Source organism: Arachis ipaensis, chromosome B8 (assembly GCF_059453495.1).
Source record: "Arachis ipaensis isolate K30076 ecotype BB chromosome B8, ASM5945349v1, whole genome shotgun sequence".
Lineage (NCBI taxonomy): Eukaryota > Viridiplantae > Streptophyta > Magnoliopsida > Fabales > Fabaceae > Arachis > Arachis ipaensis.
The window spans coordinates 50,671,360-50,677,038 of NC_142443.1; the positions used below are offsets into that span (position 1 = coordinate 50,671,360).

Sequence of the window (5,679 nt, forward strand, 5' to 3'; positions counted from 1 at the left end):
ACAAGAGGATAGGATGCAGCCATTGACCACGGTGATGCCTCCAGATGATTAGCCATGTAGTGACAGTGCATCGGACAATCTTCTAGAGAGGATGAAAAGTAGCCATTGACAATGGTGATGTCCTTACATAAAGCCAGCCATGCAAAGGAGTAAGATTAATTGGATGAAGACAGCAGGAAAGCAGAAGTTCAGAGGAACGAACGTATCTCCATACACTTATCTGAAATTCTCACCAATGATATACATAAGTATTTCTATCTTTATTTTCTGTCTATTTATTATTTATTTTCGAAAACTTCCATAACCATTTGATATCCGCCTGACTCAGATCTACAAGATGACCATAGCTTGCTTCATACCAACAATCTCCGTGGGATCGACCCTTACTCACGTAAGGTTTATTACTTGGACGACCCAGTGCACTTGCTGGTTAGTTGTATCGAAGTTGTGAATGAAAAACGATTTATTAAGACGTGCGTACAGAGTTTTTGGCACCATTTCCTGAGATCACAATTTCGTGCACCAAGTTTTTGGCACCGTTGCCGGGGATTGTTCGAGTTTGGATAACTGACGGTTCATCTTGTTGCTCAGATTAGGTAATTTTCTTTTTGTTTTATTTTCAAAAATTTTTCAAAAATCTTTCAGAAATTTTTCTTTTGTTTTCGAAAAAAAAATAAAATAAAATAAAATATATTTTCAAAAAAATTTTTCAAAAATCTTTCAAAAATTCCTCATCTGTTTTTGAAAATTATTCTAAATTTTTAAGAATGAATTCTAGAGTTTCATGAAAAATGTTGGAGCCTGGCTGGCTGTAAAGCCATGTCTAATTCTTTTGGATAGGGGCTTCCAACCATCCGCATAGAGGCAAGTAAATTTGATAAGTAATGAGCAGTATGTTCTGATGTTACATGCTAAAGCTTGGCTGGCTATTAAGCCATGCCTAACCCTCAGATTGGAGCTTTAGACTAAGAGTGCAAGATTCCTGGAATTCATATTAAAAATTTTGGAATCCTTATTTTTCTTTTTCACAAATAATTTTCGAAAACTACAAAAAAAAAATTAGAAAATCATAAAAATAAAAAATATTTTGTGTTTCTTATTTGAGTCTTGAGTCAATTTTAAGTTTGGTGTCAATTGCATGTTTTAAAGTTTGTATAAAATTTTCGAAAAATTCATGCATTCATAGTGTTCTTCATGATCTTCAAGTTGTTCTTGGTAAGTCTTCTTGTTTGATCTTGATGTTTTCTTGTTTTGTGTCTTTTCTTGTTTTTCATGTGCATTTTTGCATTCATAGTGTCTGAACATGAAAGATTTCTAAGTTTGGTGTCTTGCATATTTTTTTTGCATATAAAATTTTCAAAAATAAGTTCTTGATGTTCATCATGAGCTTCAAAGTGTTCTTGGTGTTCATCTTGATATTCATAGCATTCTTGCATGCATCACATGTTTAGATCCAAAATTTTCATGCATTACATCATTTTCATGTTTTTTCTCTCTCATCATTAAAAATTCAAAAATCAAAAAAATATCTTTCCTTTTTTCTCTCATAAATTTCGAAAATTTGGATTGACTTTTTCAAAAATTTTTAAAATTCAATTGTTTCTTATGAGTCAAATCAAATTTTCAATTTAAAAATCTTATCTTTTTCAAAAATCTTTTTCAAAAATCATATCTTTTTCATTTTTCTTATTTATTTTCGAAAATTTTAAAAATATTTTTTTCAAAAATTTTTTTCTTAATTTTATATCACAATTTTCAAAAATATCATCAACAATTAATGTTTTGATTCAAAAATTTCAAGTTTGTTACTTGCTTGTTAAGAAAGATTCAAACTTTAAGTTCTAAAATCATATCTTGTGATTTCTTGTGAATCAAGTCATTAATTGTAATTTTAAAAATCAAATCTTTTTCAAAACTAATTTCAATCATATCTTTTCAAAAATGTCTCTTTATCTTATCTTTTTCAAAATTTGATTTTAAAATATCCTTTCTAACCTCTTATCTTCTTATCTTTTCAAAACTGATTTTCAAATTTGTTTCAACTAACTAACTAACTTTTTGTTTGTTTCTTATCTTTTTCAAAACTACCTAACTAACTCTCTCTCTCTCTAATTTTCGAAAATATCTTCCCTTTTTTCAAAATTTCTTTTTAATTAACTAATTATTTTAATTTTTGATTTTAATTTTCGAAAATTACTAACCTTTTTCAAAAACTATTTTCGAAAATCACTAACTCTTTTTCAAAAATAATTTTCGAAAATTCTCTCTCTCTCTCATCTCCTTCTATTTATTTATTTACTAACATCTCTTCCTCACTCACCAAAAATCCGAACTCTCTCTCTCTGAGTTCAGATTCTCTCTTCTTCTCTTCTTCTACTCATATAAGGAAACCTTTATACCTGGGCAAAAAGGATCCCTATTATTATTATTTCTCTGTTCCCTTCTTTTTCATATGAGCAGGAGCAAGGACAAGAACATTCTTGTTGAAGCAGATCCAGAACCTGAAAGGACTCTGAAGAGGAAACTAAAAGAAGCTAAATTACAACAAGCCAGCAAGCACCTGTTAGGAATTTTCGAACAAGAAGAGGAGATGGCAGCCGAAAATAATAATAATTCAAGGAGGATGCTTGGTGACTTTACTGCACCTAATTCCAATTTACATGGAAGAAGCATCTCCATCCCTACCATTGGAGCAAACAACTTTGAGCTGAAACCTCAATTAGTTTCTCTGATGCAGCAGAACTGCAAGTTTCATGGACTTCCATCTGAAGATCCTTTTCAGTTTTTAACTGAATTTTTGCAGATCTGTGATACTGTTAAGACTAATGGAGTAGATCCTGAAGTCTACAGGCTCATGCTTTTCCCCTTTGCTGTAAGAGACAAAGCTAGAGTGTTGTTGGACTCTCAACCCAAAGATAGCCTAAACTCTTGGGAAAAGCTGGTTATGGCTTTCTTAGCCAAGTTCGTTCCTCCTCAAAAGCTTAGTAAGCTTAGAGTGGATGTTCAAACCTTCAGACAGAAAGAAGGTGAATCCCTCTATGAAGCTTGGGAGAGATACAAGCAACTGACCAAAAAGTGTCCTTCTGACATACTTTCAGAATGGACCATCCTAGATATATTCTATGATGGTCTGTCTGAATTAGCTAAAATGTCATTGGATATTTCTGCAGGTGGATCCATTCACCTAAAGAAAACGCCTGCAGAAGCTCAAGAACTCATTGACATGGATGCTAATAACCAGTTCATGTACACTTCTGAGAGGAATCCTGTGAGTAATGGGACGCCTCAGAAGAAGGGAGTTCTTGAAATTGATACTCTGAATGCCATACTGGCTCAGAATAAAATATTGACTCAGCAAGTCAATATGATTTCTCAGAGTCTGAATGGAATGCAAGCTGCATCTAACAGTACTCAAGAGGCATCTTCTGAAGAAGAAGCTTATGATCCTGAGAACCCTGCAATAGCAGAGGTGAATTACATGGGTGAACCCAATGGAAACACCTATAACCCTTCATGGAGAAATCACCCAAATCTCTCATGGAAGGATCAACAAAAGCCTCAACAAGGCTTTAATAATGGTGGAAGAAACATGTTTAGCAATAGCAAGCCTTTTCCATCATCCACTCAGCAACAGACAGAGAATTTTGAACAAAATACCTCTAATTTAGCAAACTTAGTCTCTGATCTATCTAAGGCCACTGTGAGTTTCATGAATGAAACAAGGTCCTCCATTAGAAATTTAGAAGCACAAGTGGGCCAGTTGAGTAAGAAGATCACTGAAACCCCTCCTAGTACTCTCCCAAGCAATACAGAAGAAAATCCAAAAGGAGAGTGCAAGGCCATTGATATAACCATCATGGCCGAATCCAAGGAAGAAGGGGAGGACGTGAATCCCAAGGAGGAAGACCTCCTGGGATGCCAGTGATCAATAAGGAGTTTTCCTCTGAGGAACCAAAGGAATCTGAGGCTCATCTAGAGACTATAGAGATTCCATTGAACCTTCTTACACCCTTCATGAGCTCTAATGAGTATTCTTCTTCTGAAGAGAATGAAGATGTTACTGAGGAGCAAGTTACCAAGTACCTTGGTGCAATCATGAAACTGAATACCAAATTATTTGGTATCGAGACTTGGGAAGATGAACCACCCTTGTTCACCAATGAACTGAGTGATCTGGATCAACTGACATTGCCTCAGAAGAAACAGAGCGCTGATATAAAATCGCGCGCTTTCAGAGGAAAACGTTCCACATTCAAAAAAAAATTTCTACAAGGAGAGAAATCGACAAATGCTCGAGTTCGGCTTCACTAGAGAAGGATCGAAGTCAAGGACTCGACCTCAAAAAAGAAGACCGAGCTCAAGCAGGGGCACTGTTCACACCCTGGGTCGAGCTATCCGATCCGGGATGTTCAGTAACAAAGCGACCGACCTCTTTAGGTCAGGCTATCCGACCTCTTCTCAAAGAGCTCGGCCAAATCGATAGGAAAGCCCAAAAAGGGGGCCCAACTTAAGGAATACGACCCAAATCCAAAGGCATCCCAAGCGTACAGAGAGACGGGCGGTTCCTTTGAAGATAAGCTGACCTCACTCAAAGATAAGATAAGATAAAGATAAAATAACTAACTTATCTTATCTAAGAAGGTTACTCCACACTATTATAAATACACTGGAGCACCCAGGTATAACTCATACTCTGATTCTACTAAAAAACCTGCTTAATGCCCATGCTAACTTAAACATCGGAGTCTCTTGCAGGTACCCCCACCCTCCGGTGACGAAGGATCAGTAGTGTAGCTAGATCAATGATGAGCGGATATTTTATACGCTTTTTGGGGATAATTTCATATAGTTTAGAGTATGTTTTAGTTAGTTTTTAGTCTATTTCTAGTAGTTTTTAGGAAAAAGTCATATTTCTGGACTTTACTATGAGTTGTGTGTTTTTCTGTAATTTCAGGTATTTTTCTGGCTGAAATTGAAGGAGCTGAGCAAAAATCTGATTCAGGCTGAAAAAGGACTGCTGATGCTATTGGATTCTGACCTCCCTGCACTCAAAGTGGATTTTCTGGAGCTACAGAACTCGAAATGGCGTGCTTCCAATTGCTTTGGAAAGTAGACATCCAGGGCTTTCCAGCAATATATAATAGTCCATACTTTGCACAAGAATTGACGACGTAAACTGGCGTTCAACGCCAGCCTTCTGCCCAATTCTGGCGTCCAGCGCCAGAAAAGGATCAAAAACTGGAGTTGAACACCCAAACTGGCACAAAAACTGGCGTTCAACTCCACAAATGGCCTCTGCACGAAATCTCAGACCCAGCACACACCAAGTGGGCCCTAGCACACCAAGTGGGCCCCAGAAGTGGGTCTCTGCATCATCCATCATAGTCCACTCATATTTTGTAACCCTAGGCTACTAGTTTAGTATTTAAACAACTTTTAGAGACTTATTTTGTATCTCATGACATTTCAGATCTAAACTTTGTATTCTCTGATGGCATGAGTCTCTAAACCCCATTGTTGGGGGTGAGGAGCTCTGCTGTGTCTCAATGAATTAATGCAAGTATTTCTGTTTTCATTCAAACACGCTTGTTCCTATCTAAGATGTTCATTCGCGCTTAACTGTGATGATGGTGATGAGCTGTGACACTCATCACCTTCCTCAACCCATGAACGTGTGCC

General features: G+C 36.4%; 1 non-coding gene across 1 annotated transcript; it reads right to left on the bottom strand.

The window, feature by feature from the left end:
* Positions 1-2,986: 2,986 nt before the first annotated feature.
* Positions 2,987-3,090, bottom strand: LOC148548049 (small nucleolar RNA R71). The gene has a single exon (XR_015897763.1). It is a non-coding gene; the product is annotated as a small nucleolar RNA R71 (small nucleolar RNA).
* Between the last annotated feature and the right edge of the window lie 2,589 nt (positions 3,091-5,679).